This window comes from Erpetoichthys calabaricus, chromosome 15 (genome assembly GCF_900747795.2).
Source record: "Erpetoichthys calabaricus chromosome 15, fErpCal1.3, whole genome shotgun sequence".
In the NCBI taxonomy this organism is placed as follows: domain Eukaryota; kingdom Metazoa; phylum Chordata; class Cladistia; order Polypteriformes; family Polypteridae; genus Erpetoichthys; species Erpetoichthys calabaricus.
In genome coordinates, this window is record NC_041408.2 from 3726476 (window position 1) to 3748933 (window position 22458).

General features: G+C 43.7%; 2 protein-coding genes across 2 annotated transcripts in view; both read left to right on the top strand.

The window, feature by feature from the left end:
- Positions 1-22458, top strand: part of brox (BRO1 domain and CAAX motif containing) — a 445085-nt gene that overhangs the window by 216365 nt on the left and 206262 nt on the right. The gene's annotated exons all lie outside the window — the stretch shown is intronic.
- The window catches only part of disp1 (dispatched homolog 1 (Drosophila)), a 159196-nt gene that overhangs the window by 43974 nt on the left and 92764 nt on the right, over positions 1-22458 (top strand). Inside the window, 1 exon segment of the mRNA XM_028821042.2 lies at positions 14884-14946. The gene's annotated coding sequence lies outside the window, so the exon portion shown is untranslated.

Sequence of the window (22458 nt, forward strand, 5' to 3'; positions counted from 1 at the left end):
TACTGTTCTTTATAGTAAGACGAGCATCTTAAATTCTCATACATGTCTCTCGACTCCTCGGAGTCCTGTAGTGTGACGCCGGTCACTTGAGCTGATGGAGTAAGGCTCATTTTTGTTTCCGATTGCTAGGGGGTCTCTTTTGTGGCCAGTTTGTCCCATTTTTGAAGAGCTGCAGCATCCATAGAGATCCCACATGGATAAGAGAACCCGAATCGAATGGCTTCACTAAATGGACGGAGTGACGATTGGCATGAGATGTGCTACACGTGATCAAGCAACTTTGTGAATGGCATGGTGGGGAGGCAAAGCAGAAGGGGGGAAAAAAAAAAAGACTCCAGTGGTCAGTTGGGGGGGAAATGGCAGAGCTGTCAGAAATAATGAGCTGCTAAAAGCGGAGTTAATCCTACTTTCACTCATATTTATCCTGTTAACCTCCGGGCCATTAGCTGTGACGGGGAGCTTAATCACAGGCCAGGATCGCGATCGGCTGCCAAATTAGTAGTCTGTAATGACTGTGTGAGCGCAGAGACTTCATTTAAGGTTTATTAAACTGCATTCTGGGTCACCCAGTCGGCCGATTAGTTAGGGATTCTGCTTCCTGGCACCAGAGACTTGGGTTCATTTGTCACGTAAACCACGAGGTTTGGCTTTCTTAGACGATTGGGCTTTAAATGTAATGGACTGGCACCCCGGCTGGGCTTGGTTTCTGCCTTTTGTCCGATGTTGTTGAAACAGAATCTCATCCAGAATTGGGCAAAATGGGTACAGGATGATGAAGGATGTGCTGGTCAATGTGTATGGAAGTGTGGTCTGCATGTTCCTTGTCTTGCATCCTGAGGGGCTTCTCGCCATCCATATTGTGGAAATGCCTCCTCCAGGTGGGTGCACCCTTCAACCCAGTTGGGGTGCCAGTCCATCTCCTTGGGCACTTAGTGTCCATCATAAAGCATCTTTCATATCTCTCTCTCTCTCTCTCTCTCTCTCTCTCTCTCTCTCTCTCTCTCTCTCTCTCTCTCTCTCTCTCTCTCTCTCTCTCTCTCTCTCTCTCTAATCCTGCCAACTGCGCTATGTATCTATCATGTAGAGCCTTTCATTTGTGTTTGTCATGTAGTCCTTTTCATAACCATTTAGCTGTTTGGTGGCCTTATTTGCCTGTTTAAATTTTAACTTTTTCCTTAAGTTATTTGTATAATTTAGATAAACTTTAAATACAAAAAAATAAGTGCCATCCTCCCCTGATCCCTACCTCATGTACCTTCAATTAGAATCTGGCACAGACGATTAGAAGGCCATTTGAGAGGCTCTTGGGTGTAGCGGTCCTCTTATTTACACCTCCGACATTTTAGTTTACATTGCTGAAGTGTGTCCTATCACCCTGCCAAGATTGGAAGATAGGTGTCATCCCGTTTTCTCTTCTTGGATAGTCACTGCCAACTGTCTTCCCATTCCTCCTTTAGAGAATCGCCGATGCACGTCGTAAACGGAGCGATGCCATTCGCTTTAACTGCCCTCAGCAACACATCGTCAGACACTCCGCCAACCGTATTAAATGTTGTTGTGAATCACGACTCTGTGCGACCCAAATTCAGACAACATGCAACCCAAAATGGATCCTGACCTGTAGTTTAACAATCTCTATGCTAGACCTTTTCTAGGAAAGACTTGCCTGGGGGCAGTGCCGCGGGTGGGGCTTACTTTTTTCACAAACGAGCATAGCAATTCATGTTGACTTTTTGTTGAATAAATTTATTACAAATTCGACTTTTCTTTACAGTGATGTAAAAAAAAAAATCTATAGATACAGTGTAAAAGAAAATCGAATTTTGGTATGTCCATATATATTTTTAGCAGGAAAGAGGAGCCATTTTTCGTACTTTTGCATGGTACGGTGTAGCACCCAGTGCTGCCAGGTTAGGCTGTTGCTGATTGTGACCCTGGACTGGTTTACGCTGGATTGAGCATGTGACCTTTTTTAATTTTTTTAAGCCCTTTAAAATATTTCACAAAATCTTTAAAACCTCGACACCACATAGCAGAGGAAGAAGATGATAATGAAATATTTAACGGTAATAACGTCTCGGGAGCAATGCATAAATTGCTGACATACAATGGAAATGTTAAAACTCTCTCTGCCTTTTGTTCTGATTGTTCCAGATGTTAGAAATCTACCCGGAAAATAGTGACTTTTATTTTTTTATTTTTTTCGTTTTTCATAATTATGGAAAATCTTTCCAGGTGTTGGATGATTTAAGGTTTACTGAAGTATTTCATTAGCCAAGTGCCTTCTTTTTCTTTTTTTTTATAGCTCCTTGTATTCCAATGAGCAGTCAGGCATGCAGCTTTGGTGTGAAACGGGAACATTTTTAGGAAAAGTTTTCTCGGACAATGTGCTCATCGTGCCAGTGTTACAGTTTATAACCCCCCCCTTCCTTTTTTCTTTCTTTTCTAAATCGTCCCTGTTACGAGGCATCGTCAGTATACACTGGTGACGGTTTGGTGTCCAGTCCAGGGATTGTTCCCATCTCGTATGTGCAGCTTACTGCGGCCCTGAGCAGATGTAGAGATGGACGGATTTGGGGGGGGGGGGGGGGTGTCGTCGTGTTTTTATTTTTTTTAAATGCTGACAAGTGCCCCCCAGCAGTTAAGTCTACTCTGCCCCCTTTCGCACGTGCCCCCCTCGTACTTATTCCTGACCCACATGTGCTTTTGTAATTGCATTGATCTCGGTCTCTTTTACGATCTGCTGATTCGTTCTATCACATTTCAGCGTGCTTTTGATTAAGGGGCTTTGTTTTCTTTCTCCATTCTGAATTCACAACTCACCGGGCTCTTCTCAGGTTTCAAGTAATTGGCATTTTTCACATGGCCGTCCGTCCGTCCGTCCGTCGAGCGGGAAAGTGTAGAAGTGCGCTGGAAGGCTGAGCCTCGCTGCCAAATGGTTCTTCTCTTTGATGAAGTGGGTGAGACTGTCGTTTTGCAGGTGTGGACAATACAGAAACCAGATGTGCCTTTTTTTTTTTTTTTTTTTTTTTTTTTTTTCTTTCTTCCCTCCTCATTCTAAAGTTAAAGTATTTTTAAATGAAGAACAAATGTTAACTTGAGAAGAGCTACAAGCAATAATTATATTGAAATGATTTACTAACCTTTCCTGGCAGATGTGAGTTTAAACAAACACAGATAATGTCCAATTACGCTGCGCGCCAGTCGCTTAGTTGGCTTGTTCATCACGCGCAGCTTGTTGCACGCCTCTCTGTTATACTCCTCGAGAAAATGAACTTAGGAGTTGCTGTTTATCATGGCACTGGAGAGCGGTGCCAATTGTCTGCATGTGACAATATCAATGCCATTACTACAGCGCCTGTCATACCTACCAGTCCATTTATGTTGAGCTACCATATAGTGCCAGCCTGTCTGCCCGCCCCGTGCCGGCTTTGTGCTTCACTGTCTGTATGTTGGCCGCAAGAGGCACCGTATATTATCTGCTTTAATTTATTTCAAATTTTCTCTCTGTTCATCTATTACATAGTTTTATATTTATCTATTTTGACCACTAGGGGGTGCTGCTGCCGAACCTTGGACACAACCACCATGACACAAGTCCTGATAGAATAAAAAGGTTTATTTTTACAAATGCCTTCTGTGATTAACACAATCCCCATACAATTCTTCATCTTCTCTTTTCATCTCTCCTTCCATCCTCCACACCAGACTCCAACTCTCCTGGATGAGGGCGAGTGGCTCCTTTTTTATGTTGGACCCGGGAGTACATCTGGTGCCAGGGCACAAAGCCGATGGAAGTGTTTAAAAGTAGGCAGGACTGATCCCATCGGCATCCCTGGAACCTGACAAGGCTCCCCTAATGGGACTACAATACCCAGTGTGCCTTGCGGGTGTCCGCCCAGTCGGGAGAGCGTGTAGTCCAGCCAGGTGGTCTTTCCACCTGTCCTTTTACCGTCTGGGCCAGAAATCTTCCTTTAACCCAGTTGGGGTGCCAGTCCATCCCCTTGGGCACTTACTGTAGATATGAAAGATGATTTATGATAGACTCTCTCTCTCTCTCTCTCTCTATCCATATCTCTCTATCCATAGCTTTCTGGGCACTTAGTGTCTATCATAAAGCATCTTTCTTATCTCTCTCATGTAACGCCTTTCATTTCTTTTTGTCACATAGTCCTTTTCATAACCATTTATCTGTCTGGTATTTGGTGGCCTTCCTATTTGCCTGTCTGTCTTTGTTTGTCTTTTTCTTTTTCTTAAGAGTGCCCATTTCTTATCTTAAATATTGACATATTTATCCACTTATGTTTTTTGAGTCCGTCTGTGTCTACTGCCTCGGTCTCTTCTCTATCTAGTAGATTAACTTTTAAGCCCGTTTAAATTACTTTATTTAAATTATTTTTCATATTTGTCCGCCTCCTATAATTTACCTCATGTTCTGTATCTGTCATTATCTTATACTGTACTCCTTTTTATATCCGTCTTTTTTGTTTTGTTTTATATAGTCTGTCTTCAGTGATTATTTGGGATCTTTTACTTTCTGTTGTAGTCAGTCGAGGGTAAAACAGGAGTTGAGATGAAATATTGGGGTGCCAACTGAGCCACCTCATTTACTCAAAATAATGATAATAAGTAGACCCATAATAATGAGCGCTCGGTGGAGCTGTAAGTAAAAGCAAAACATGGCTGTCAGCCGTATCTTAAAGACTGTGGAGAGTGGTCAGGCTTTAGGGGCGGAGCTCCACAATGTGGGTGGTTCATCATGAGAATGAGACTCCTCCTTCTGGGAGCGCCTTGTTGTTATAGGTCATAGACCAGAAGGGGCGGGTCAGTTGACTTCAATGGACGTCTTCTCTGAGACAGAGTCGGTAATTGCACCTCCAGCTGTCCCAGGGTGGTAGTGCTTACGTCTGACAAGCTTGGCAGGTGACCCTTTGATGTGCATGCGTGGCACCATTTATCTATTGATTTATACAGTGTGTGTTTATTCCTTATGTGTCAAACTATACATTTTGTCTCTTATCTTTTTAATATACTGTTGATGGTCATATATGACCATATATATGCTTCTATTATGTTGTTTATGTCTGTGTGTTCTGTCTGTCTGTCTGTCTTTATCCAATATAATTATGATTAAGTTTTGTCCATGTTCCTGTTTATGGACCTGTCTGTCATATATAATTTTTGCATAGTTTACTGTCTGATAATGCGGAGAGTACGCGACATGTGTTTCGCCCTCATTTGGGCTCATCAGGCGTACACACTCTACTGCTCCCCTCCTAGGGGTCGAACCTCGGATGTCCGCGTCGGAGACGAAGCCCCTTTACGCTGCGCCACGGCGTGTGGTTCGTTTATTTGACAGCCTGTGGTTCCAGAGTATTTGCATTCATTGCATTCGTAGTCCGAGTCTCGACCTGAATTGTGTGGGTGGTTACTTACCAGGTAATGTATGTGGTTGGTCTGCCATTCGGAAATGGCAAAGGAGACTGAAAACTTCGAGAAATGAGACCATTCGGTTTGTGATTTTTAATAAATTTGCCAAACGTTCCTCTCGCCCCGATCTTTGCCTCGCCACCATTTCATCCTAGAGAGTTCCTTGGTCTTCATCGCTCAGTTTTTTGTCTTTGACGTGAAGTGTGAATTGCAGGTCCTTCTATATGCTGGTACACATGTGCCTTTCTACATGACGTCCAACAAATTCAGTTGGTCACAAATGGAGTCCAGTCAAATTCTAGAAACCTCTCAAGGACAATTAAAGCAGATGGGAGGCACCTGACCACCATGTGGAGGGCCACAGTAAAGGGTCTCACTGCTTCTAGAAAAGAGAATTTTCCGCCTTTTTTTTTTTTTTTTTTGTGTGTTTTTTTTTTTTTGTTTTTTAAATACATTTTCAGACCTTTCAGAAACCAAGTTTTCCATTTGTCCTTATTGTCATTGACTGTAGATTGATGGATAAAATTGTCATTTGTATCCATCTAAAGCACAATAAATTGTGTGGAAAGTGAAGGGTGTCTGAATCGAGAGTATCTTACGCTTTTCTCTTTCATTTCTGCTTGGAGGCTACATGTAATTTCCCCCTGGGTTGCCTGCAGTTCTGCTAGTTGCCAGAAGAGGCCACTGTTTTTCCCAAATGCTCTCTGGCAGGGTCAACCAAAGCAGAACCCAAGCTTGGGCTTTCTTGGATATGAAAGGATGTAGAAAAGGTGGAGCTTAGGCATCCTAAAGTTCAGATTCCGGGTGGGACAAAATACGGAACAGGATACTCAAAGGGGTGGGAGGGTGAGTGGGTGAGAAAAGGAAATCTAGCGATTTTTCATAATCACACAGTATTAACCTTCAACCCTGTGTTGGATGAAGTGGTTTAAGGAAATGGATGGCTGGATAAGACTAATTTAACTTTTACATGTAATCAGCCCCCTAGAGACGTACAGAGAATGGGCCAGGATTCGAACTTGAATCCCTCCAACTCGAAGTCTTCTAAAACATTTTGTCTGGGAAAAAAAATACATTTTATTTATTTATTTATTTTTTTAGAATTTTTTTCTGGAAGCTAGCAGAGCATAACACTTGCCCTGAAGTGATGGCTCCTAAAGGTCTTATCCTTTTTTTAAAGTAAAACAAAAACCTACACACCATTTCGGAAACTAAAAGCACATTGAGACCGATTTCCTCTTCAGTAGATTTTTATCTCCTCCAGCCTGCAGCCAGCTGATCTTTATCATGTTTTGGTCCCGGCTGAAGTGTTGATGGGTTGGTAATGACTCCTATGTGACATGTGGGCGGGGGGGACAATTCCCTCTTGAAATGTGTAGCCAAACTGGACTTGACCTTTAGTCACTTCATAATCTGTCACAGCAGGAAAGGAACCCATTACAGTTTCAAAAGGAGCCCATTATTACACTTCCGAAGGTTTTCGGAAAAAGACAAAAGAAATTTTTTGCCTAAGGATTTGCGGTCATTGAAGGTCTTATTTTTCCCAAAAAGTGAATGCAAACGTTTTCACGGTAAGCCTACAGTCTGTGATGTGGAGAATTGAGTTTAGTATTGTGAGGTGTGCGTTTATTAGATTTACTTCATTAGAGACTTTTGTATGCAGTCAAGTGACGGGAGTGTTTCAAATACGGAAGAAATGGGGTGAGAAAAGAAAAAAAAATCCATACGACCAGAGACTTTTTTGTGTTCTATGGGCAAATTTAGGTGTAAAGGAAATTAAAGTTCTATCTGAATGTCTGAGAGTAGTTTCAAAAGTTTAAATATTAAGCTCCACACAGCAGCGTCGTGTTCTGCCCAGTTGGAACTTCTCTTCCATCGGGGCTGAGCTCTTTGGCCCACTGCACTTCAGCCCTATCCCTAATTCAGACCACACATCCCTGGACGTTGCACTCTCCAAGAACATCATGTGGTGATGGAAGATGTTGAACTCCAGCTAATCCTCAAGAAGAAGGAAGACGTGGAGTGTGGACCACAAACGGAAGGCTCCATAAGCACTGACGTACAAGAACTCCTCATTTTGAGCTCATTGCTCCTGTGGATTTTCTGTTTTGGTGCTGCTTTAGCCCCCCATAATAACTAAAGGTCCACTGGAGAAGTAAAACCACAGCTTTATGTAGGCAAAGTTGTGAGCATTGCTCAGATGTTTCTTTGTAAACGTCGACTTTAAGTGGGATGCCCGTGGTTGATGGAGCCTCCTAACAGGGTGGCTTCTTGAATGTAAAGGCATGAAAGACGACATTCGTTCCACGTAGTCCATTTGAGAGACGTGAGGAAGGGAGGGCTTCTTGTGTGAAAGTGGAGGGACAGGTTTGAAGAAGGACCTGGGGTAGGGAGCTGTTTATTATTCACTTGTACATGGCTTTCTTTCTCGAGTGCGTGTTTTATTTGTCTTTGGAAACGTCCCTTGGTGGTGGTCTGCATAAGTGAGGCCATTGGTAGGCTCAAAATGAAATGGACTGATCCATGCCTGGTGAACCTCTTGTCTCACCCCTGCCACCAACTAATTCAATTAATAAGTTCGTAACCCTTCGAATCTACAATGCTCCTTCATGGGCAGCAGTGGAGCTTAACTGTGTTTTCTTGTTCATTGTATTCAAATGAGGAATCCTCTTCAGGATCTCCTCAAGTTTTAACCCATAAACTTGCCCGTGCGATGTCCCATCCAGGGTCGGACCCTGCCTTACTAAATTAATGAAAGGAATGTTAATCTCATTTCGGCTAGTGAGGAGTTGCAGCCCATCTTGGAAGTTCTAAGCAGGCTCCGATAACACTGTAGGTTTCTAACGGAGGCATCCACACAATGTTCATTTAGAACTGGCGATTAACCTGACCTGTGCATCCTTGGGGATGTGGGTGGAGAACGGCAGTACTTAGATGACATGTCTACGTGAGTTTTCTTTCCATGTGGAGTCTGGACGCTGTCCACAACTGGTTGTGTGGGATTGTGTTGGACCCCTGTACCAACTTGCTGTCCTAACCAGGAATAATAAGAAAGCAAAAAGAGTGCTTTACAACTTGTGAGCCTGATCCTGGTGTTGACACCCTGGACTGCAGTAATTGGCTTCAGTGTTGGGCGGATGGAGCTGCGGGTCACTGACTGACTTCATTTTTTTTTTTTTTCCTTTCCCTTTTCCATCTGAACCTCTAAACTCTTCATTAAGAGGTGTATCTTTAGAAAACGCTGGTAATCTAGAAGTCGGCTCCCCAGTGGCCTTATTAACTGTACAAGTATGCCAGAGGAAAAGCTGCGGGGCTCCTTTGACCTTTTTGCCCATGGGGTTAAGGCTTCTAAAATAATAGCAGCCATTAGCCTGAAAAGCCCTTGAAGTCGAGCTTATAAAACACCAGGATGCCTGTTCCTGTTTGTCTTCTATCCCAATTAAAGACATTTTTTCTTCTTAAATATCTGTTGGGCACAATCAGATTAAATATGTTTTTACTTTACTGTTTGCCAGACATTGTGTTATTTCTAAGTAAAACATGCAAGTACATTTCTAATATATATGTGTGTGTGTGTGTGTGTGTGTATGTATATATATATGTGTGTATATATAAAATAAAGAAATTGTGTGTGTATGTGTGTGTGTATATGTAGAGATCCTGCCTACTACACTAAATTCAGAGAGATTGTGTTGTTGGCAGGATTATAGAGATTATATATCTATCTCTCTCTCTCATTACAGTATATTATTATAGATTATATACTGTAATAGATTAATCTATCTAATCCTGCCTACTACACTGTCTGTCTGTACAGACAGTTCTTTTTGACCTGCAACATAAAATATGTGAAAGAGTGTACCACACCACATGTCTACTAAAATATATTGTCTGTGTTGTTCTGTCTTTCTGACACTGGATTGGAATTTTTTCCATTGTAAGTGTTTTTTTTTTTTTTTTTTTGGTCATTTATGAAATCTGAACTAGAAAATTGGCATAATTTATGGTTCATTGTGCACTAAATAGAACAGGAAACTGCCATTTAGGCTGCCAATAGTTCGTATTTGTGCTTCCAGTGTTTGCACAGGGCCGGCCTGCTTCGAGGATGGATTTTCCTTGGAGAAAGTCCTGCACAATGGGCGAGGAGTCTGAAGCCTTTGACCGAGGTATTCTTCGTGTCTGGCCTGCAGAGAGCCTCTAGAACGTAGTATCTTAAATGGTGCGTCGTGACCCGCCGTTTAAGTCTCGCAGGTTTGTGACTCGTTTTAAATGTGAAAGGGTCCATCTGTCAGAGGGGAAAAAAAAACGGTGTTAGTGATGGCAGCCTCCCCCTTGTTGTGGGGTGGTACTGCTTGCCTCGATATAACAAACCAGGCCAACAGCAAGAAAATGCACCACACTGGGTTAAAGGAAACTCCGCCTCCATCGCTTTTTGGTTCCAGAATGAGCCGCCACCCTCCATGGGCGGCTCGTTTTTTTTTTATATAAAGTGCAGAGTGGAAGGGGCGGGGCCATCTCGGCGCTGAAGGCGGGCACTAGGCATCTGCCTGTCAGAACTGGAAGGAAAAGAAGTCAGTTAGTGATGGCTCCCTTTCTCATTGTGGGGTGGTACTGCTTACCTCGATTTTTAAAGTCAGGAAGATGACCCCTGCCAGGCTCACATCTGTGACAGCCAAATAAGGGGGAAGTGAAGTCCTGAGTATTTCTTCTCCTCGTGAAAACGTGATGGTCCAATCCTACCGGGTGTGAAAGTCCATATGACACAATGAATGCAGCCATCGCCCAAAATGTTTGTGTTTGTAGTAGTCGGCAGATCTGATGGCCGTAATGGTGTAAATTCAACGTCTCAAACTAGTGTTCCTAAAATAATTATAATGAACCCCAAACAAAATCGCACTACAAACCCTCTTGAGGAAGAGCACAGAAAAATATTAAGACTGTGATGGAACAAAGTTCACTTCTGTAACAATAAATCACAAAAAGAGAGAGAGATACTTTATTAATCCCAAGGGGAAATTCCCATACTCCAGCAGCAGCATACTGATAATAACAATATAAAATTAAAGAGTGATAACAATGCAGGTATAACAAACAGTAACTTTTGTATAATGTTAACGTTTATCCCAACCCCCCAGGTGGAATTGAAGAGTCGCATAGTGTGAAGGAAGAGCGATCTCCTCAGTCTGTCAGTGGAGCAGGACGGTGACAGCAGTCTGTCGCTGAAGCTGCTCCTCTGTCTGGAGATGATACTATTTAGTGGATGCAGTGGATTCTCCATGATTGACAGGAGTCTGCTCAGCGCCCGTTGCTCTGCCACGGATGTCAGACTGTCCAGCTCCATGCCCACAATAGAGCCTGCCTTCCTCACCAGTTTGTCCAGGCGTGAGGCCTCCCTCTTCTATATGCTGCCTCCCCAGCACACCACCGTATAGAAGAGGGCACTCGCCACAACCGTCTGATAGAACATCTGTAGCATCTTATTGCAGATATTGAAGGACGCCAGTCTTCTAAGGAAGTATAGTCGGCTCTGTCCTCTCTTACACAGAGCATCAGTATTGGCAGTTCAGTCCAGTTTATCATCCAGCTGCACTCCCAGGTATTTATAGGTCTGTACCGTCAGAGTTGGGGCACCATAGTGAACCCCGTATAATTGGCAGATTGAAAAAATAGTGTTTTCGGAGATGAATCTCCATTCGGGTTTTCACTCTGGAAGGCAGGAAGAGGCGGGTTCAGGTAATCGGGACGCAGAAGTGACCTCATTAATATTGCAACTGTCAATCACTGCTTCTGCAGAAGGAGTAAGAGAAGAGGCATTGGGCAACGGCGCCAACCCCTGGTTGGGAGTGGAATTACATTTATGAGCCATGAAGTTGTCTCCCAAGTGCACATGTGTGCTCATCGGTTTGGCAGTTTCATTTGAATTTTTTTCAGCAGTTCGGTTTAAATGACCAGTACTTTGTTGCATAACAGCCCCTTAATTCCACCCTCTCCCAAAATGAACTGTGCAGTGAACCTGAGGAGCTTCAGTGTACGCATTTGACAGCCGCCTGCTTTCTTTGCTTCTTTTTTTTTTTTTTTTTTTTTTTCTAGTCCTCTCTGGCAGTGTGCTTGAGGGAAAAATGTGTTAATGCTTATTTTTTTATTTTTATTTTTTTATTGTAATATTCATAGCAACACCAACATGGAAATATTGGCGTTAACCTTTGGAAAATGAGCCCAGCTGGATGCAAAGAGGAGGCTTTGGATGATCGCCTGAAAGCGCGGACTGTATGTGAGAGTCTCATCCTTGTGGGCTGAAGGAGCTATCCAGCCCTGTGGCCCGTTGGCTGGTACCGAAGACCCTCGGGATGTTACCGTGTTCAAAGCAGTCGTGCCGTTTTTAATGTGGTTTCGTGTGTCGCGGATTTCAGTCACTCAAGTTCCTTTTGCGTAGCATGAGATAAATTACAGCGTTGTCTGTTTTTATGTGTCAATAAAACAGAGCCGTATGACTCATTGATGGCCGTATAGGGAAGCCGTTATTACATCTAAATCTCTAGCCTTTAGGACTCCAGTCTTCTGAAGTTTGGCAGGCAGAGCAGACACACAAATTAATTTTCGTTCTCCAAACAGGGCGGCATGGTGGGCAGCTCTGCTTCCTCGTGGATTTGTGATGTTGGTGGTTTCCATTGCATTCCACTTGGTTGGCTTGTAATTAATAGAAGTGGACATTTCATGGCATTTTAAATTTTATAGCCTGTGACCGGTGGACGGAACTGTGAGAGCCAGTAAGAATATGAGGGGCACCAGCAGGGCTACCCCATTTAAATATTTGCCAAAGGAGAAGAAAATCAAAAGTTTAGTGCCGCTGCGCTGCCTGAGTGCCATCAACTTCATGACCAGACTGGCCAGCATCAAGAGAATACACCACACGATGGGTTAAAGGGAGCGCCGCCTTTTTGGCCATTTGGTTCCAGAATGAGCCGCCATCCTTCGTGGACGGTTTGTTTTTGTAGTGGGAAGACTGGAAGGGATGGGGCCATCTTGGAGCCGAAGGTGGGCATTAGGCATCGTCCTGGTGCTGCCTGTTGGTACTTTGGACGGAAAACCGAGCCCGTGTTAGTGATGTTGTCCCCTCTCATTATGAGGTGGGACTACTTACCTTGATAAAACCAGGAAGATGACCACCTGGTGTACGTGTGTCGCAGCCAAATAAGAGGGGGGTGTGAAGTTCTGAGTATCTGCTATCCTTGTGCAAACTTGAAGGTCAAAACCTGCTGGGTGTGAAAGTCCGTAAGACACCACGAAAGCAGCTGTTGACCGAAACGCTTGCGAGTTTGTAGCCGTCAGCGGATCTGATGGCCATAGTGGGGTCAATTCAACCTCCTGAACTCGAGCTCTGTGAGAAATGGACCAGTAGTCTAAGGTTACATCATAGTACAAAATCATTTTCGTTTAAAAATGCAGACATTACTTTGTTTTCACCTCTTGTCCACACGACCCTGGCATTTTTAATCCCTGAAATTAGAGACTTTTGAAAATGCTCTCCAGAGCCCGTATACTTCTGAAAATGCCAACTCTTTGTTGTGGTGTGGGTGGGTGAAAACTTGGAGGTGTGACAGCTGTAAGGGATGGCTGGCAGTTTATCCCGGCCGGGACGCCCCAGTAACAGAAGGATGGGGGAGGGCAGCTTATCAGGGACACTGGCTCCCCTAGGATGGTAGATGGCAGCTTCTCTGGACTGCAGTGGTGCCCCAGATGCCCGCAGGGCACTATGGGAGTTGGAGTTCGGCAACATAGCCCTGCTGGGTGCCGTCCAGAGACGCTGCAGGGAGACTGGGGAAGTCCCTACTGTGTACATAGCCCGGAAGTACTCAAGTCACAGGGACAGAAGCACAGACGTACTTCCGGGCTGAAGAAAAATACAGTTCTGCATCTGACCAGGAAGTGCTGACGAGTTACATGGACAGAAGCACTTCCGGGTCAAGGACTGGTGGAGACCCAGCAAAAGAGCCAGAGTCGGGAGGAAGGAGACAAAGCCTGATGGAGAGGAGCAGAGGAGAAAGAAAGAGTAGTATTAGTTTGGTGGTGCTTATTGGGACTGTGTTGTGCCTCTGGGAGCGGGGAAGGCGTTGCCCACAGGCAAAGAAAAATTAAACATTTTGTTTGTTTTATAAGTTTGCCTCCCGTATCTGTCTGTGTCAGGTCAGGCGTTGAGATATCACCTTTTTGTTACACCGCGCAGTGTCTAATCGACCTGTGATTGGTTCGTGCTTATTGTGTAGCCCTTCTCTGATTGGATACTACTCATTACAATGTCTCATTCCCTGATTGGTCACCCTTCATGGATTGTGTTTTGTGCAGTTTGCCTTTTGTGCACATATGCGGTGTTCAAAGACTTTATCGCTCGCTACAGTTCTGTGATGAATCCCTTGGCTGGCAGCATTACCATCACTTTATGGATTTTTCCTCTGATGGTAGCATGCCCAGTATAAGTGAATGTTTACTTCATGGGCTTTTTTGTTGTGAATGGAGATACTTTTGTAAACCGTGTGAATTGAGATTGTTTTTCCTTTTAAAACAATTTTCTTTTAAAGCGGACAACTTGACCAGCTTCACTTTTGTTTAGTTATCATTCCCTTGACTGATTTTTTTTAAATCCCATAGCACGAACATTCCTTCAGATTTTTTTTTTTTTTTTTTTCCCCAATGTGCAAGTATAGGTGAACGGCCATATTCATTTTTGGGTCGTTTTTAGTGCGGGTCGAGATACTTTCAAAAACAATGTGAAAAACGTTGGTGCAGACCGATCATTTTCAACTTGTGTGGACATCGCCTGAGCCCAGGGGCATATTTTAAAATCCTAAGTGGTGTACTCATGAATATTTGATCAGCATTTTTATGCGCATGCTAAATGTTTTCTATTTTTTTTTTTTCATTTCAATTTAACCTTTAACAAATTCCATGTTTAATTAGTTGAACGGGCAGGGCAATAAAGCAGACCGGCTATCCGTGGATGTGTTGGCTTGATGTCTTCATTATTTGTTTCGTCGTCATTATTATTGCTTCACGTTCAGTTAGAGACAATTTAGAACTGCCATGTAGTGTCACCCTTGTGACTCGGAACTTAACAGATTAACAGGAACAATGGTGGCTTGAAGTTGCGACTGATCCTTCTGCAGGTGAACACATTATTTAAAATAAACGGCCAATCCTGGTCTTAAATTGCGAGCGTGATGTGGTGAATTCGATGTTTTTTTTACTTCATAATTTGACATATTTTGTTTCTGGATTGTACTGGAAGCACTGTTCCGTCACATGTAATAACGCTGTTGAAAGATCATTCAACTTCTCTTCATCTGTGAAGATTCGAGGCTCGTGGGCGACACTACAAAGCCGTTCTGAGGATTAAATTGTCACACTTCATTAATTTTAATGTTTCTAATATTACATATTCTCTTGATTTTTTTGCAGATAACCGTGTGTTTGAAGAATTGCACCCATGGTGTCCTCCTAGCGGCTTTGATCACCCAACCGGTAAGGATGTTAAACTCCTCTACCTTTTATTGATGCACTACAATCATCTGTTTGGCATTGCTAGTTTAAGTAGGGCCAACCAGAACTTTCACAAATCCAATTCAGCAACTTCTTCTTTTATGGTTCACAGCATCTTTGAATTGAAATATTAAGAACGTTTTAAAGATGGTTAAACCGCTGACATTCCACCCGTTATCCCAATCTGCTTTCTTCGATGGAGGAGTACAGGGAGCTGGAGCCTATTTTGGCATCAACTCCTTCTTTCCATTGCTGCCCTGAAAGCCACCAACCCCACTTGACCTTTGACCGACTGACTGGATGGTTAAATTTAGGGTAGAAGTCCTGGAATGAAAGTCGATTTGTCGGTCGGTACAGGGGAGATGCGTTCTCCTTCTCGGCACGACATGTATGGGCACCTATGAACTTTATAGAGCTCTTGTGAAATACTTTTGAAGCTGAGATCATGCGCTTTAAATGGTGATGACTTCTTTGGCTGTGCTCAGTGTATTGAGATATGGGAAAAATTCCACGGTGCAGGATTTATGATCTGTGAGCGATTCAGAATTAGGTTGAGGGTGGGCCTGCTGGGGGATTTGAAATGGTTTCAGCAATTTATGAGGTGGTCATCATGTTGATTGTATGTCTGCAATGCAAGTGGCACACATTGGGCACATCACAGCCTCTGCCTATAAAATGCCCAGCATAGACGTTTGCATTATGAATAGAGGCTCTGTGCTTTAATGCCAGTACCTCTGATTTTGAGCCCTCTGTTCTCCGGGATCTCTAAATGCTCTCTAGGACTATAAAATCTCTGGTTTCCTATTTTGTAATGTTTAAATGAACACAGTCTTACGTAGACTTTATTTAAACTTTACAAAAGTAATTTGGCTAGTGTTCTGCTTATTTGTGTTCTGCCTTTTATTATTTGATTGGTACAAACATTTTGACTACAGTCAGTACTGAGTGGCATTGTTTTTAATTCTGCAATATTTATTGACTAATATATGGCGGGCTCTGCACTTTTTGAACACTGTTTGATGATGATAAAGCCCTTTTCTCATTTTGCACCTGCCTCTGCTGTATGATGTCTCCTCATTGCTCAGCTCAATCTCAGACGTGGCTATCGATGGTCCCGGGTTGAGGGAGTATGCCAACTGTGGGCACCTATGCCATCATACACACCCTCAGAAATGACAGCTGTAACATTACTTGCGGTTTTAAGTCCAGACTTAAGACTTTACAACAGTTTACCTTTCAAAAGTTCTTAAAGTTATTGACTGGTCCGCATTTGATAAGTTCCTACATGAGTGGGTGGGCATCCAACTAAAAGAGGTGGGAGATCAGGGTGTGATGTGTTGATGGGGGAAGCAATAACTCCGACAGAGGAAGCAGAGGGTGATGGTGCAGGAAACCTAGTCAGCGTTGGGTGACATTAATAGTTGTGTCCAGCAGGGGTCAGTGCTGGGGCCGCTGCCATTTTTAATCTTGTTCTTCTTTCAGCTGTTCCTGTTAGGTGTTGCCACAGCGGATCATCTTCTTCCATATCTTCCTGTCCTCGTCATCTTGTTCTGTTACACTCATCACCAAATCCATAAACCTCCTCTTAGGCCTTCCACTTTTCCTCTTCCCTGGCAGCTCTATCGTTAACATCCTTCTTCCGATATACCCAGCATCTCTCCTCTGCACATGTCCAAACCAAAGCAAACTCGCCTCTGACTTTGTCTCCCATTTCTAATCCTGTCCATCCTTGTCGCACCCAAAGCCACTCTTAGCATCTTTAACTCTGCCACCTCCAGCTCTGTCTCCTGTGCCACCATCTCCAGTCCATATAACATAGCTGGTCTCACTACCGTCCTGTAGACCTTCTCTGTCACTCTTGATGATCCCCGTCTGTCACAAATTACTCCTGACACTCTTCTCCACCCATTTCACTCTGCCTGCACTCTCCTTCACTTCTCTTCCACAATCCCCATTACTCTGTACTGTTGATTCCAAGTATTTAAACTCCTCCACCTTCACCAACTCTACTCCCTGCATCCTCACCATTCCACTGACCTCCCTCTCATTCACACACATATATTCTGTCTTGGTGGTCCTACTGACCTTCATTCCTCTCCTCTCATATCTCCACCTCTCCAGAGTCTCCACAACCTGCTCCCTACTATCTCTACAAATCACAATGTCCTCAGCAAACATCATAGTCCACGGTGACTCCTGTCTCATCTCCTCTGTCAACCAGTCCATCACCATAGCAAATAAGAAAGGGCTCGGAGCCAATCCCTGATGTAATCCCACCTCCACATTGAATACATCCATCACTCCTACCACAGATCAAATAAGAAGCTGGTTAAGTTTGGCAGATGCCAATCCAGCACGGTTGGTATCAACTAATCTAGAATCCCAGAGGGACTTGAACAGCAAACCAGTTTGGGTAGATGAAATTTAATGTCAGTAAATGTAAAGTATTAGATGTAGGAAGTCAAAATGTGAGATCTGTATACGCAATGGGGGTCTGAAAATTGAAAGTCCACCTTATGAGAAGGACATAGGAGTCGTAGTGGACATGACACTATCAACTGTGTTCAGAAGCCAACAAGAAGGCTCACAGAATGCTGGGTTATATAGCGCCTTGATATGTTGAGTACAAGTCCAAGGAGGTTCTGCTTAAGCTTTATAACACACTGGTGAGGCCTCATCTGGAGTCCTGTGTGCAGTTTTGGTCTCCAGGCTACAAAAAGGATATAACAGCACAAGAGAAGGTCCAAAGAAGAGCAACTAGGCTGATTATGGGGGGCTACAGGGGGTGAGTTATGGAGGAAAGATTAAAAGAGCTGAACCTTTACAGTTTAAGCAAAAGAAGATGAAGAGGAGACCTGACTGAAGTGTTTAAAATGATGAAGGGGATTAGTCCAGTGAATCGAGGCGGTGACTTTTTAAAATGAGTTCATCAAGAACACGGGGACACAGTTGGAAACTTGTGTGAAGGGGAAAGTTCACACAAACATCAGGAAGTTTTTCTTCACACTGAGAACCAGAGACACCTGGAATAAGTGACCAAGTAGTGTGGTGGACAGGAGGACTTTAGGGACTTTCAAAACTCAACTTGATGTCATTTTAGAAGAATTCAGTGGAAAGGGCTGGCGGGCTTGGTTGGGCTGCACAACTTGTTCTCGTCTGAATCTTTAATGTTCAATATGACAGTCCCCATCAGAGCTGACATTTTAGGTTCTGTGCGGAGTTTCTGTTTTAGACTTTGTTCTTTTAAAGCACTTTGGATGACATTTGTGTTTTTTTTAAATGTGCTACATTATAATAATTTTATTTACTTAACTTAACCTGTCAGGATGTCAAATAGGAAAACTCACAACTCCAAATCGTCTCGCCCCCCTGCGAGTGCAGTGTGGGGGTGTCAAGTGAGCCGGTCCTGCCTCATTTAAAGTTGTGTCCTGCCTTGTGCCCATTTCTGCCAGAACAGGCTGCCATCCCCCCTCGGCCGGATTAAGCAGGTTGTTTTACAGATGAGAACCCCAACCCCCATGATGGTGCAGGCCGCTAATGGCACCATAGAAAATAAAGATTTACTAGAAGTTTGTAGTGGATACGAGTGCCTGGGGAATTTGCCCCATTCTAATGAGTAACAGGCTGGCGTCGCTCTGCCCGATGTGTCCCTTTGTCCTGATGAAGGCGTGAGAATGTTCTTAGGCCCCGCACTACAAAGGGCCTTCATTTCATCCTATTTTGCTAATCTGGGAAGGGTAAATATTTAGCTGGACATCACAATGGCCGACGGAGAAGGAAATGAAAAATCTGGCAAGAGCTCACGCTAAGAGACGTTTGGCTCAAAAACCGCGGGCCTGCAAGAAGCACCGGTGGGAGTCCGCCATTCATTCTTATTGGTTAAGGTTTTAGTGTTAAAATGAAATTGTGAGTGGATTTAAAAACACACACACACACAGCAAGTCGGTGTTTGCGCAAAAGATACGTGACTCCTTTCAAGCTGAGCGAGTGCTTTCCTTCTGTTTGGAGAGCCACTTAATCCTAATTGCTTCTCAAATTCTACCACCTTTTCATCAGTTTCTTTTTTTTTTATTGTAACTATCCAACAATCTAACCACTGGGGGGCTAGGGGGCTGTTTTTCAGTTATGAGGCAGACACTCGTTACATCTGGAAAAGACGTGTTTTTTTTTTTTTTTCTGACAGCTGTAGACTTCACTTAAAATGTCTTAGACAAGTAAAGAGGTGGCTTTCCATTCAAGTGGGCTTCCTGCTCCCCCCGTGAGGATTTGTGATAGTCTCAGACTGTCTTCATCCAGTGCAAACCCACAGGGTGACGGAGCCTATCCTGACAGTATTGAACACAAGAGAGGAACCCACAATGGACGGGGTTGGCAGTCCATCCCCTAAACCGCCTGTGTGAATGTGGGTCACCCTGTGATGAACTGGTGCAACATTGAGAGTTCACATCTCTGAAATCGGGGGAGCGGGGTGGTACTGATCAGCTATCATTAATGTAGCTCTGTCCTGCAGCTTGCTAGTGTCAAAAGTGACGCCCCCTTCTGGGACGCCCAGGGATTAATGTCGGTGGGACCTTAAGGGGTGGAGCTAATTGCCTTCACTGGCGGCTTCTTGGCACTGTTGAGGAAGAAAGAGAAGAACGTGTTAGCAACAGCACCCTCTCTCGCCCTAGTGGGGTATTACATACAGTACCTCCCAGGAGGGAGTCCTCTAACGCACATGCGTGACACCACCTAATTCCTCCAAAATAACATCAAGTGAACCTTTGAAGGCCCCTAAAGTCCTACTGTCCACCGCACTATTTGGTCACTGATCCCACCGGCACCCCTGGAACCTGACAAGGCTACAATACCCAGTGTGCCTTGCGGGTGTCCGCCCAGTAAGGGAGCGTGTAGTCCGGCCAGGTCGTCTTTCCCTCTGTCCTTTTACTATACCGGCTTCCCGTCCAGGCCACAAATCGCCCTTCAACCCAGTTGGGGTCCCAGTCCATCTCCTTGGGCACTTAGTGTCTATCATAAAGCATCTTTCATATCTCTTGCTCTGTTTAATCCTGCCAACTTCTCTCTCTGTCTTTGTGTGTGTGTGTGTGGTAAAACTTCCTGACATTTGTACCAAATTTGCCCTTAAGTTGCCAACTGTGCCCCTGTAGATCATGGATGGGTGATGGACTAGGTGATCTGTCATTGGTAAGAGGCCTGGCTTGAGTTTAAGTCAGTTTTGGGCCTCTATGTGAATCCGTTGAGGCTGTCACTTTTGTTTTTCAAATGTGTGGACAGCATTGAAGCAGGTGGATGTCCATGTACAGTACGTGGACCGCTTTAGATTTAACGGATGGGTCTTCGTCATTCAGTGGCAACAGAGTGTCACATGAGCTCTGGTCCTGCTTATGTTAAACACACAACCTAAATAAGAAACAGAACTGCCTGAAATAAAAGCTCCCATCAAAACTCTGCTCATAAATCACTGTTGAAGGCCCTCATTCCTCATTTCACTCAACTTGCTAGCCTTTTACGTTTTGTTTTAAATTGCAAGTTGGATTAATGCAACTCTAGCTCAGGAGCCAGACACCCCTTCAAGGAGATCGGATGTCATTTGAGGTATGAAGGGTGTTAGAAGTGTCCAGTAACTAAAAAGGATTGTTCGCTTTGATCATTAAAAATGTTCAAAATTTCACAAATGAGTGGAGAACCATCAGTCCGTCAAGCTCATTTGGTTAGCTGAAAGTTGATTTGTCTCAATATCTCATCCAGATGTTCTTTAAAGACCCTCGGGGGGGTCTCCTCTTCCAGTACACAGTTCCTGAGTGACACAGTGCCTACTCGCTTCTTCTTTTTAATGCATTTCCCTTTAGTCTCCACTAGGTGGATCACGGCCTAACTGAAATACGACATGGACAGAACTCTAAGGGGGTCCTTCTCGTGTCCCATTTGGGGGGAAAAAGTCAATGGTTAGCCAGGAAATATGTTCTGTAACAGCCAGGGTTTGTTTTCTGATTTGCGGTTTTGAATTATTGTTTGTAATTTCTGTTCATTGTTGTTTTTCAACCAGGGTTCTTCCCCAGGCTGAGGTTCAAATCTTTTTTTTTTTTTTGTCATCTTTGTTCCCGTTTGATTGTTTTGTTTATGATGATGTGAATTTATGTTACGATGGTAATATCCCATTTCTGTTTGACAAGTTTAGTGTATTGTTTGTTTTCTTTGTGTCCAAGCTGCCTTTGTTGTGGGCCTTTTGTGTTTTCTGGGTGGTGCCCCAGGAGGCGGGGCCCCCTGCCCTGACCTTTGCCCTATTAAGCTGAGCGTTTTTCCCACAGTTCCTGGCGGTTCATTCTGATGCACTAGGGAGGCGGGGAGTTTACTTGGGTTTTTTGGTTGTGCTGTGGATTTTTTTTTGTGGATTTTTGACCACCTTTGCCTTGGATTGCTGTGTTGGGACTTTGTGGGTTTCCTTTGCTGTCAGTTCCTTTATGCCTTTTGTGCTCTTCAGGATTTCACAATGTAACCAATCATTTTATCAGAATAAAGTTTTTATTTTGTAGAGATTCAGTGTTTGTTTTTATATCTAGCCAGAGTTTGACAGAACATCTTCCGCCTCCGTAGAAATTTTTTGAAAGTGTTTTTACAACTCTGCGGTGGGTTGGCACCCTGCCCGGGATTGACTCCTGCCTTGTGCCCTGTGTTGGCTGGGATTGGCTCCAGCAGACCCCCGTGACCCTGTGTTCGGATTCAGCGGGTTGGAAAATGGATGGATGTTTTTACAACTTGCATGCTTTGGGACTACTTCTCCTATCATTAATATTGTTATTTAGTATTTAAGTATTGTGTATTTAACAGCCTATTCAGACAGGTTTCTTTCAGTGAGGTAACCTAATTATGACCGGAGGAACTCTGTAAGCCCTACTCAGTCAGAATTAGTTTTACACCAGTTAAGGTCCGCACCGGTGCTGGCAATTCCCTGTTCTTGCCTCATGAGTACCGGTAGTTAATGTATGTGTCCTGGTGCATACTATCCATTCAAGCCAAATTAGCGACCTTTAATGATGATGATTTTTATTTATATAGTGCCTTTCCCATGCCCAAGTCCATTCACAGCTCCCAAAAGGATCCATCCGCTTTGTCAAAATACTAATTGTACACATCAGCGTACCTTCAGACCTGCAAGGAATTTGCCCCCTGGGTTTTCAGTGTATTCTTTTATAAAATCACAATTACAGATCTCTAAGGGGAATCCTGGTAGAGTAATTATTACTGGAGGACCTCTGTAATCTTTGGTCTTGTCTGAATCACTCAAATGATGGAATTCCATGGACATGTCGATTTGCACAGAAATAGTTTAACCTGGGGTTAGTTATTTATTTTACAAACATTCAGTAGATGGTAAGTCTCTGTAATCTTTATTCAGACGTGAACAGTCTGTTATTGACATGAGTGATTCGACAGGACTAAAATTACAGAGGTCCATGGGTAATTATTACTTTAGCTCACCATTAAGGTATAAAT